The sequence below is a fragment of the Embiotoca jacksoni genome, unplaced genomic scaffold (genome assembly GCF_022577435.1).
Source record: "Embiotoca jacksoni isolate LCO1_2020_lvr unplaced genomic scaffold, fEmbJac1.0.p SCAF_6, whole genome shotgun sequence".
Classification (NCBI taxonomy): Eukaryota; Metazoa; Chordata; class Actinopteri; family Embiotocidae; genus Embiotoca; species Embiotoca jacksoni.
In genome coordinates, this window is record NW_027185414.1 from 1,951,111 (window position 1) to 1,964,520 (window position 13,410).

The following is a 13,410-nucleotide window of genomic DNA, read 5'->3' on the forward strand; positions in this document are numbered from 1 at the left end:
GCACTAACAGAAATACCCAATTTAAGACATTAGAGCATTAGTCTATTTGTAAGTTGTGCAATGAAATCAATAACGCTACAACTGATTTTTTCTAAGATAAATTTTAATTTAATTTTGTATTTCTGTTTTGTTCGCTGTTCTGTTTTGAGTAAAGCTTAATTAAGTTTTAAAGAAACTGAAATAGATTGATTGACAATCGACTTTGAAAATGAATTCTTACACTTGAAATCACCATTGTTGAATAAGTATAATTTTGTTGAATTTATCTGGTAGAATTTAATAATGTCATGGAAATGAAGACTTTACTTTAAAGTCTATGATATTTTAAACTGTGGCGAGAGGAGTTCTTAGTTAAGCAACTGAACGGTGACACATATTAATTATACTTGGGGATAGCTAGTATGGCATTTGCTGTAATACTGCAAATGTGCCTTTGTAAATCATGTGAAACCCTATTAAGTATGCACAGAACTCAGTCTGAACTAACATGACAAATGCTTAGCCTTTTCTACCAATTACTCCCACATCTATGCTCATTGTTCTCTTTGACAATAATGGCCCAGATCTAAATCTCCTTGACCCATTTCATTTCAAGTTCCGCTGCTGTGCGGGGAGAGGCTGAATACCAGGCCTGTGTAACGCTGCTCTTTTTTACAAGTGCGGTGCCCTCTGCGGCGCAGTCTGCATGGATACAAGTCAGAGTAATGAACACAGGCGGCCAGGGGATGGCAGTGTTGCTCCACAGTGAATCTGTGAGGAGGCTTGGAAAGAAGTACAATGATTGCGTGAATACAAATGGTTTGTACCACTCTCCTTTGAGTTTTTCTTACATTTTGAAACCAAACTCAGGGGAGCTTTGGTCTTGACAAGCAAGGACATGAACAGTCATGAAATCAATGAAAGAGCTGATGGACAAGAGAGTCTTGGAGAATTGCCTTTGGATGAAGACTGAATAAGCGATCATCCTTTATCAGGTGTGGTGGAGGGTATAAAGCCTCCTCATCTAAGTCGTGTTCACTTGCAGAATACAGTTTCCCCATCTTTTGAAGGCTAGGAACCTGGTATTACTTATCCTTTCAAAACATGTTGTCAAATTGCCCTTGAGCAAGGCCCTTAACCCTGAGCTGCTGCAATGAATACAGCTGTGGGGGCCTTATGGGGGTTTTGACCATACTGGTGACTCTACTGTTATATAGCCAGGTAAGGCTGCTCCTACTACAGCACACTGCAACAAGGCTGCGTCCAGTGTCATTTCACAATAAAAGCCTGAGAAAGTTAAGAATTTCCTATTTTGGCATATTACTTCTTTACTGAATGTTTCTATTGTATCTATTGATTTTGGCCATAAAAGTGAGCCATAGTGCTTCAAGAGAATAAAAGGGGTTGAGGACTTGTGTTCAAGCAGATAATCTGGGTGATTTTGTAGTTGCATTTAGTTGTCAATAGAGGTTGATAAAGGTTAATGGCACTAAGAGGAAAACGAGGTAGGCTCTCCACTTCTTTTAAACACCCAATATATTCAGCTCATATTTCCACCTTTCATCTTCCCTCACCCTAGCGCCGCTCGATGCCCTGATCCTTGTTGTTTTCGCCCACTTAAAGCTGATAATGAAATGTATGCACTGGGTGAAGCAGGCGATTAATCAGAGCAGATGTGTATCTAGGTGAGTGCCAGACCAAGTCTCTGGAGCGCATCGGCCTGACAGCTCAAACTCCACACTGGCTTTAGTAGGCGAGCTGAGCCCTTGCCTCTCACCCAAGCGTTGTCGTAGCCAGCGTATGTGCCAGCCTTATTACAATTAATTAGCCAGTGCCGAAATGTCCTCACACTTCAGAAGCGATTATGTCTCATCTCAGCCAACGAAAAGGCTGCTGGTGGGCTGTTGTCATGTCTACTCGCCTGATAAATCTGGGACGACAATTTACCAGCAAAACATGGTGGTTTATTCCTTTAGAAAAGTCACACATGAATCCCCCTGTGATATTTTACATTGACATGAATTATTGTAGTTGTTGGTGAGCTGGTACAACTTTTCCATGGTTTTGGTGACCCAATATAGTTTTTCATATCATGTTTATACACTAATACTCTATCTTGCATATTAATAATAGCAATCATCCAGTGGTTATTTATACAGCATCTTTCAAAACAAAGCTACAAATGTTTTACATGTGTAGCCAGTGATGAAATGCCCCTTATGAGCTACTGTAGGTTCAGGCAGGCCTCGGCATGTCCTACTTCCTGGGTCACCCATGAAGCGTTTAGAGTATAACAGCTGCACCAAATGAGCTGCTGTCAGCGGTCTCTTCTGGTGTCTGAGTGCTACGTTGAGATTTGCAGTGATCTGGTAGGTGTTTTTAAGGTTCAGTCTGGATGTAAAGCTATGCTGCTGTTGGTTACCTTTTGTTTGTTTGTCTGTTTGTTTGTTCCCCAGATCCAGCTCCTCGGGGAGGCCCAAACCAGGTGTGAGCCTGCCCAGATGGAGGAGGCATGACATTCAGGCCAGACATGAAAGCCACTGCTGTTTTGTTTTGTTAGTGTTTTGTGTTTCTTTATTTCTGTGGTATTGTTTAGTTAGATGACCTTTGTTGGTGTTAGTTTCCTGTTTTTTTTTTTTTTTAACTAAACTGCATTTGGTATCCCCCCCCCCCCCCCCCCGAAGAATATTAATTTCCATAATATTGTACTTGAGCTAAGTTTGATTTTCTCTTTCCTTTTTGGGAGTGCTTGGGGCTAGCAGCAGTGTGGCCGCCCAGACGGTGGTGGGTCTGGTGACTGGGTCTCTCACCTGCTCCTCACATTCTCAGTTGTGTGGTTGGTGATATTTTCTTTTTGTTTATTTGCACATCCTTCCAGAATGTGCATGCTTATGGTTATAATTTTGTATTGTTTGATGTGAGTGTGTGGAGCACAGGAGCTGGTGATGGCCCTGTCCCAGAGCCTATCTCTCTCTCCCCCTCTCCCCCCCCCCCCCCTTATTGTCTACCGCTGTGGCCTAGTTACCAGTAGCACTCAACTTATGTTTTAAAGCCACATTTTTAAGTGTTTTTATTGTTGTAGTTTCTTCAAGATTTGATCTAATAAATTGCCCTTTATTTCACTGTTATATTCAAAAAATTGTTAAATAAACTTTGTAATCTTGGGGGAATCCTTTGTCTCAATCCATTGTTTTCTGTCACTTGTGGTTGTTTTATCCAAACTCTAAAAATAAATAACCCACCCTGCGGTGGCGGTGGTCACAAGGGAATGAAATTTAAAACATGAGCTCTTCTGTGAATCAATGAAATACTGTAAATACATATTGAAATACACAAACTAATATGAACAACAAAACATACAATTATGGGCAAAACAGAACTAATTAACTTGTGTGAAAATAATGAAGATGGAGAAATGTTACTGATCCTGCATCAAACTGGAGTTAGCATATATAACACTTTACCTCTTAAATTAAAACTCTATAATATTCCATAAATCTTTATTAGTTGTGATCTATAAATTATAGTTTACATAAATTAAGGTTTCATACTTGTAAGATGTTTGTTTACTGCAATTTATCTTCCTGAGGGCTACACCATTAAAACTGTTAGTCTGTTAGTGTTAGACTAAATATTTTCATAATGCTGCTTGCAATATGCCGTAAGATTAATTGCAACCTTCAAGCTCATTCAGTCCAGTCTGCTCATCACACATACTCAGAGTTTGCAAAAGTGGCAAGAGCAGACGCCGATGCTCAGCTGATGAGCGAAAATGGAAATGATGCTAAACCAGTATTTGGTCCATTGCTAGGGACCTGATGCACATACTTGAGACTGAACTTGGCTCTTGTACATTGGTTGCTTAATGAGGTGTCCAATGTTCACAGATATAAGCTTGATTTGTAAGTCTTTGATTCGGAATTACTAAAAGTCCAAGTGTTATTTTATAGTGTTTCTGTGTGAGCGTCAGTAGCTTCACAAAATGTGTGACTCCTCTCAGCACAGAGCAAAATGACCCCTTTTTAAGTATGAAACTGTACGGTGAAAAGAGATTTCACTCGTTGCTGGAAGGGACTTCGAACAATAGAAGATTATAAGATTAGATTTTTTTTAAGTTGAAAGCAAATTAGGTATGATAGATACCCGAGGCGGCCAACATCAGTGGTTGAGGCGTGCGTGCAAAAAATTAAAAATGTCCTACATAAGGGAAATATCGCTTTAAAGTATCTAAAATCTCACGCAAGGGTCGTCTATACTGTCACAATAATATGGTATGTGTTCATGGGCCTCTTCAAATTCCTTTATTGTTCCATTACAGTGTTGCAGGACTTTCAGAATGACGTTAAGAGTGAAATGAATTTAGGAAAAAAATTAAATAAGGCAAGGATGATTTGCAAGCGTAAGCATTGTGCTCTTAATAAAAATCACATTGCTATCCTGAGTTGTCAGAAATGTGTTTCAGATGTGGTATAGAGGTTGGCTTCTTCATACACTGTACCTGGCTTTGCATAAAGGTGAGGCCCTTTTGGCATGACTGTTGTAATACATTGACTAAGATCATGGGAGTTACCTTTCCATTCGAGCCTGAGTTATGCTTACTGGGGAATTTCACATTTCTCAACAGATCTTTAATTAAATCCCAAATTAAACTTGCAAAAATGTGTGGCATGCAGGAAATGAATGGCATAGCAATGACATGGAAGTCTGACTCCCCTCTCCTCATTGACAAATGGGACTGTAACTATTTTGAATGAGAATATACACTGTGTTATTGCAGTATCTCTTTGTGCTGTCACTCTATGCCCTCCCTTTTTTTTTTTTTGTTTGGATTTGTGTGTGTGGGGGATTTATTTATTTGATTTATTTATTTTACTTTATTCTATTTATTCATTTATTTTTTTTCTCTCTCAAGTTGTTCTGTGGTGTTTTGTGTTCTGTGCGTTCTCTTAAATTTTTAAAAATAAATGTGAAAATATTCAAAAAAAAACTTTTTTAAATCACCTCGCCGATGACTGAGATGGCCAGGTTCAAATCCAATGAGATGACCTGGCCCTTTTACTTCAAATGAATTCCTTCATGAAGCAGGTCTCCTCAGTGAAAGGTGACGTTTATGTGCTGTGACTGTCCTGAAAACTCACACATCATAATTGGACCTCAGTCTCATTCGAGGGACCAGACAGTAGTGATGTGGTGGGGAGAGTAACAGCTTTGTCTCCCCAACACTGCTATTAGTGTCATACAACGTCCCCCACATCCGTACTAGATCACCACAGAAATACTTTCAGCCTGTGTTAAAGGTCTGCTCACCCGCCGACATCATGTTGAAATCAGTGTGGTGAATTGCCTGTCAATGGCTAAAACTAAAGGATTTTGTTGTGGAACTCCGCATAGGAGACAGAAAAACAACATGCAATTATCGTGCAAAGCAGACATTTGCCTTAGTTTTGTTTAGCTGAGCAGAGACTGGAGGGGTGTGGACCTGTCCTGCAAGACAACACCACATCATAAAGTTATCCTGTGGCACTGTTCATCTTATGTCTCCTATCACATGCTATTAAGTAAATTAAGGTACAGGCAATCTTGTTTTCCCCATCATTTCCTTCTCTGCAGGCTGTCATTTAGTCTCTTCTCAGCTGTACCTCTGAACTCATAATCACTGTCACTCAACACATCCTCACCTTGAAACGCACACACACACACACACACACACACACACACACACACACACACACACACACACACACACACACACACACACACACACACACACACACTATTTGATTTTGTAAACTTGCAGTGTTAACTCCAAAATACCACACAACTTTACACTACCTCCTCAACATCACGCTAAAGTAAATATTCCCAGGTTTGAAAACATAATGCCATCACGACCTTGGTGATTTTCACATCACATTTACATCACAATAAGCTCCGAGCACCTGCTTAGCACTACTGCACACAATATTATTATGTGGTGTGACATGCAGTACAGGCCGTGTCATATTTGTCTTTATATTTACATTCTCTGGTGTAAGTGGGAAATAAAGACTTGTCGTATGACTGCAAAACCCCAGATTACATTCAGTGATGTTTTTCAAATGTTTTTTTTTGCTGTGTTTTGGTCTCGACCACCTCTCGGTGGGAAACTCTTTTGTGGCTCGATGCTCCACTATATATTCACCTTTCTGCTGTTTGCTGCTGGTCAGGTTGTATTCAGAGCTTTTACAATAACAACTAAGGTACCTTAAGGTACCTTGTGGGAACTACTCCCATGCCATTAGATGCACCAATTTGTTATGGAAAGACTGAGGCAGTAAAAATGAACCTTGACTGCAGCTTTTTACAAAATGCAAAACTCCTGTTTCCGGGAGTTTGCATCAGTCAGACACGCTACACGCCCATCGTCTGACCTCGTCATTATTACATATAGGACAAAGTATTTGCTGGATTATAATTGAAGGCTGGCATTAATCAGAACATAAACTGTGCCACATTGTCAAATATGAACATCATTCCTGGGGAAACTGTGCTGGCCTCGGACAGACATTCATAGATATTGTTAGTTGATTATTTGGCTAACTGTATTGAGATAATATGCTACATAGAAGTGTGTTGTTGTTGTTCAACACACACTTACAAACAAAACCTAAAAAGCACATGCCATTAGTGTCACTTCAAGTGAAGAATCTGATACAGCAACAAATAACAGCGATATTTTCTATATACTGCACAGTCCTGTTTACCACATGTGAAATCATTGTAGAGTTTTCAGACTGAAGCACTCAGAATATGACATGAGGCTGTACGAGATCCCCTGGGAGATCCGGCACCAGGGGAACTCTCCAGCAAGTGGAAGTGACCAAGCAGAACCACCGAACAGGCTGAAGTGAGGAGATGCTCATTCTTCAGGAGTTTCGTTGCTCGCCGCCTCCTGAGGTCAGAGTACGGGTCAAAGAAGACGCGACAAGCTGGAATGTAGAATGTCGCAAGAAAGAAGTTGAGGCTCTCCATCTGTGCAATTTGACGAAGCCAGGAGGTTAACCTGTCAACATACGAGTTGTTGCGGTTGTCTCCTGAATTTCAAGGTCATCTCCTGGCGCCCTCCTGTTTTGTTGCCTCTGCTGGTAAACGGTCCTTAAACTTTATTTGAATAAGGATCCTACATGAATCCACAAGCTTTGCATGCTTTCTGACGCTACTTTTACAGGGCCTGATTTCAAAATAACATTCAAAATAAAAAGACACACACACACACACACACACACACACACACACACACACTGAAAAAAAGACAAGCTCCCATACTTTGAAACCTAAATGCTCTCAGGTTCGAATTATAATGAAGCCCAGCGAAAAGGCACAGATCTCAGCACTCCAACTGAGTATGATCATCCAACTGCTCAGGTCCGTGTGATGACCACTGGAAGCAGCACATGTGCTCATCTTATTCCAGAAGCAGGCTCAGTATCAGGGGCGGGAAAAGCTCAGGTCCAGAAGGGGGACAAATCTTCAGATCATGCTTAGTGTCAGGAAGAGTTACTCCAGCATGCTTTGTGTTTAAATGCAGCTTGGACTGAGTGGTAGATGATACCAGATGAAAATACCAGGGTTAAAACTGCAAAAAAAGTACGTCACAATCCTGCTTTAACAAATCTGGATTAAGTGGTGCCAGCTATTTGTAAATCCAATGCTAAGCATGTTCCCAAGGTTCTTCAGCCAGATGCCGTTTTTCCCTCAGGCGTTGGTAGCAACCACAAACACCTACATTTGCGAGTTCAAAGGTGACATGTCATTATGTTCACAGCTTGTGGCAAGTAGCACATGTTTAAGGCCTGGAACACACTGCCTGTGTGGCGTGTGCGTTACCTCATTTCATTTTGAAATCAGACCTGCCTGCTGAGATGTGTGGCTCACTTGCGTCTCACGCCTTGTGTGCGGTGCGTCATTTACATAACAGAACCAACGCCTATTTTCCACGCGTGCTGCGAGTGTTTCCCACCTAAAGTATACAGGGAAATGATCGGCGATCACGTGTGTACTGCAATCATAGCAAAAACCTAGTGTAGGCTTTAATTATATCATGACCATATTTGACCAGGTGAAGGGCAAGGTTTCTCTCCCTCCCTCTCTGTATCGCTCCTCTGTCTTAGTGTGAGTGCCTGTCTGTGTGTGTGTCTCACTATAAATGAGGCTAAACAAAAAAACACATATCTGCTTTTTTGTTCCCAACTCACCATTTTTCGGACCTCAAAAATTAAAAAATGATGGCCCCATATCAGAGACAAAGTACAACCTGCAGCCGCAGCAGCGCTGCTGACAGGCTGGTGACGTGAGCTGCTGTGGATACCAAGTGTGAGAGGCAACGCACATCCCAGGCAGGCAGTGTGTTCCAGGCCTAAGAAATACTGTAGGTAGGACTTCAGTAATGTGTAAATCAGTTGCTCAGAAACATCTGTACCACTGATATGTAATCAAAAGCAATTGGCTTTAAAAAAGAAAATACCGTAGCACCACAAGTTGTTAACTTATATTTGCATAAATAGAGAATGTGTTTCATTTCATGTGATGTAATTATGAATATATGATTATGCTAACCTGGCATAATTACTGTAATGTTAATCAAGTAATTCTCTGTAATTTGAGGTAGCCTATGTTAAAAACTTTGTATAAATTGTGAAGTCGGTTGTGTTGACCATATTCCTTATACTGTATATTCTACATTTAAAGTACATATTTCGGATACTACTCGCATACTAATTCATACGTTTTAGTTACTTAGCCCAGCTGGCAGTCACTGGTGTAAATATTTTTTTGCTAACCCTTAATCTAGCTAACATTAGTTACATCACTGGTGACAATATTTGGATGAGAAGGTGAGGAGTGAGGAGTGGATCTGCCTGAGAACACTTCACCCGCCCACCTTCACTGGGAACCTGGCTGCAACCTAATCAAACCAGACACACCACGAAACATACCTTTTTTGAAGCTTCATATCCAATCAATAACTGAATCATTTTTAGACTTGTGTAAAAACTTATTGACTTTGTATTTCATGAGAGAAGTTGAATGGGAGTCAGGGACAGAGGTTCTTTTGGTGCCAGCCCCTAGCGGCCCTCAGCATTATTGCACTTTGAGGCACTTACGTGTTTGCCTCACTTTCCAGGCCAGGAGGCCACCTCCATTATTATATAGTCTATGGTCGAGCACGGTTGCCGTTGCCTTAGAAGTGCACATCCATGAATTTGGGGAGCAAATGTTCTGAAGGAGCATTGATGGGAAGATATATTGGTTTGACTGTTGAGTTCAAATATCAACAGTCTTTCTTCAGAATTACTGTCTCCACCTTTAGTAAACTATTACGTTAGAAGTTGATTTAATTTTCAATCTTCTCCAAAAGACTATGAAGCTTAATAGTTTGCTCTGATGGCAAGTTGGTGGCAGACAGATTGGGCAGATTTATTACCCTCAGAGAAATGGCTATTATTACATGAAGAAACCCTGTCATTTAATGGCTATTTGGTTCATTCTGTGAGTGATAAAGAAATCTCTACAGAGCATCACTCTGACACTCCACAGTTACAGGTCATCATCACACCATACCTTAGTCTGGAGAGGACAGGTTTGTCAACCCTAGAAAGATAACGTTTTCTCAAGCACAGAATTTCAGCAGCTTATAACTGGGTGAAGCCATCAGCTTCAGACTCTCAAGTCAAGAGCATCCATTCACATGGAGAACACCTTACAAATTATTAACCTGTCAGCCCATGACTGTTCTCTCTGGGAGCCGATCGTAGCATTTGGTCCCAAGATGGAGTGATTTCAGGGCAAAATGGAGGCAACATAAAACCAGCTGACGTTTTTGGATGGTTTAGGCCCTTGTGGGCTGCTACTGTTGTTTTCTCTCTGACCTTTTTTTTCACCACTACCAACAAAAGCAAGCTAGCCTGGAGTGAAGAGCAGCAAAGGGTATTCATGGATCTTAAAAAAGGCCCCCAGCAATGAAACTATGCTTTTGAGCCTCAACTTTGATCTGCCTGTCCAAACAGATGCCTCTGGTAAAACTAATCTTCTTCTCCAAGGGACGTTGCCTTTGTAATTCATTATTTTGCTCTTAATTAATGAATTTAAAATATGTTCATACTTGTATTAATAGCCTTTATTCTGAAAACAAGTGTATATTGTGAATAGACTATTAATTAAAACAGATTTTTAAGGAAAATGAAGATTTGTTATTTCTTACTACTGTGGTAACTGTCCACACAATGTTAAAAGTTGGCGATAAATGCCCCTTATTATACATTGAGCATATTTTTGAGAACTGACATCCTAAACTGAAAACCCAACTAACAGTATAAACTGTGAATGTTGTTAAATTAGGAGGATGCAATTATACTTGCTGGTAGATTTTTTTTCTTTAATTTGTTAAACATGTTTTTGAATTTATCATGGTGACCCAGGCAGTAGGTTATTATATGGATAAACTCTAAAGAAGACACCCCTGTGCTGAAATGTCAGTTAAAGAAATATAGTCTGTGCTGCCAAACCGTCAAAGTGCTCCTGCCTCGATGCAAGTGTTTGTGCCTTTGGGTTCCAAATGTTTTGTTTGGTTGAGCTCTGCAGCGCATTCTGGGATTTTTTTTCTCCCTCAAATGTAAAGTTGAAAACATTTTGGTGGCACATTTGATTGTTCTCTGTTCACATCAAGAAACTTGTCCAATGTTTTTTCAGCTGTGAAATATTTCAAGGGTCAGGCATATTTTATCTTTTAAAAGTTCGGTAAAATGCTTGTGTGGCCTAATGACGCAGTTGGTTCAAAATGCAGCAGCCCGTCTTCTAACAATGACAAATTGCAGTTATCACATTATAGTCGAATTTAGAATCCAATATAACATTTTAGTCATCAGGCTGTACACAGTGGAGCCTCTGAGTGCTTTTCTTTTTTGTCTTGTCCATATCATAGACTGCCTATAAAAATCAATGTAGTGTCGAGGTTTAACAAGCAAAGTGCAATACCTCTAAAGGCCACTAGGGGTTGGCTTAAAAACAACTAGTTATTGTTATGACTTCCTTCTCAAAGTCCATTAAGCCTTTCTATTGCTAAGTAACGTACTCAAAAAGGCTGAAGTTATTCAAGTTAAGTTCATTCAGCACCTTCCTTATGGTATAGTGTTCAGTGAGTCCAGTTGATGAATGAATGATGAATGAAGAGAGGTGTGCATATGTGTTTGTATTGCTGAGCAAAGCTATAAAGAAGAACAGTAAACTCAAACTTTCACTTTACCAAATGAACATGCTATTCAATTTAAACCTGTTGAAAAATGATTTGTGCTCTCAGCATCCTGTTATGCTGCATGCTTTGTACACAGCTGTTACTAATGCCCATGACACCTTCAACGGTTACCAATTTATCAACAATCCAATACTATGTTTAGCCACATGGGGCACATATCAACCACAGAGTCTTGTGTAATATTTATTTATAGGATGGAACTTTACTTGCCTTTTAAAGATTTGGAAGTCATTATGGTGTCATTAACAAAATTCACTCTTCCAATCAGTGTAACAAATTAGACCTCAAAAATCACTTTGTTTGGGGGCGTGCCTGGTTTGATTGACATGCCTGGGTTGCCAGTATAGGCAGCATAGTGTCCTCAGTTTCCACCCAGATCCATCCTTCGCTCCTCTGCAGCTCGCCCAAATATGGTCATTTCTGGCTTGAAAAAACAAAAAACAAAAGCTGACTCAAGGCTTCCAAACGGCAGTTCACAAACCAATGGATGACGTCAGAGAGTTTTTATTTCGTCCATATAATTAAGTGTTTCAGATCGGCTAATCAGTGTCCACTGAATGTGCTTAACTTAAAATGAAAGAATGCCAAGCTTTTGCTGTCTTTACCCCTAAACTATGGAAAAATGTACCTCCTACTGTGAAATTATTCGGTTCAACCAAAACTTTAAAAGTGAATCACTTTGTAAAGGTGCTATACAAATAAATTGTAACGTACTTCCGACACTTCCCTCCAGGTTAGCTACACAATGCACTCCATTAAATGGATACTTTAATTCACATGAAAGAAAGAAGAGTGGACAAGATTCAGATTTAACATTCATCTGTTTGACTGTGCATTCTGGTTTCTTTCCGAACGGTTACATGTTTCAGTTTGAGGCGCCTGGTCGTCAATTGTTAACGATGCACACCACACAACTGCAGCGTCCACTGATTGCCCTTTAGACTATACTGGTTGTGCCTTTTGGCTGTCTTCACAAGAACTTGGCAAGCAAGTCATATCATTTACTGTAAATTGTTTGACTGAAGCTGTTGTGTCATAATGTACCATTTACATGAAAACAGTCACAGACAAAGTGCATGCAGGACTCACATCATATATACTATATATTTTTGCATGCAATGAAAATACATAACAAACAGAGTATGCAATCTGCGTACCCAATTTTCTGGTTTCCCCGATCCCTACTTGATTTCCCTTCCCCTTTTCTTTGTGTATCCTGTCAGTCTGTGTTTTTGTCTTTTCATGTTGTCTGTCTTATCGGTGCTGAGCTCCTCCTCCTGCAGATTCTACACTCACTCCACCTGACGTTGATCACCTGTCACACACCTGGTCCACAATCTTTCATCAGCTCTCCTCTGATTAAATGCCCTGGTCCTGCAGTTGCTCAGTGCCCGATTGTCAAGTAATCAAGAGTGGTAAAACTCCTGATCAGCTGCTTTGTGAAACAAAGTTATTCAGCTTCCTGAAATCTGTTTTCCAGTCTCCCTTTTGAAAGTTCCTTGTCTGCTCTGCTTCAGCTTCTTTCCTTGAGCTCTGAATTTCAGCCACGCCAGGCCTCAAGCTACTCACCTTATCAGCCCCTCCAGCCTCCAGCCTCCTCGGCCTGGCTACTCACCTTTTCCACACTGCAGTGCTACAACTACACTGCCCCAGCTATTTAACTTGTCCGCACCGCTATGCTCCAACCATACAGCCTTTGCAACTCACTGCATCAGCTTTTCCAGTGTCCTGACACCTTGGCTCGACCTTTTACCACGTCAGCTCTGCCAGTCCACAGTCCTTCCAAACCGGCCAGTCACCTTCATTGGCTCTTTGGGTCCTGACTTCCTCACCTGCCAACTCCAGATCCAGCAGAACTCAGGGTTAGCCATCTTCACCTCCATTTCTATTAAATTAACCTTTCAACTGATATTCTGTTTTACAGTCCACACAAAGTGCCAACTGACTCAATAGTACTATCTGCCAAACCGGATTATATCTGAACACTATGCATGCTATGCTCATACACCAAAGTAAGAAACCACCTAGAACAAAGCCTTAGCAACAAAGTGAGAGTGTGCAGTATCTCATTGGGGTTATCAAGTGGGCACCTCCTATAACCAGTGTTTCGTAGAGTTAAGCCCACGACACCTCGGGAAGGC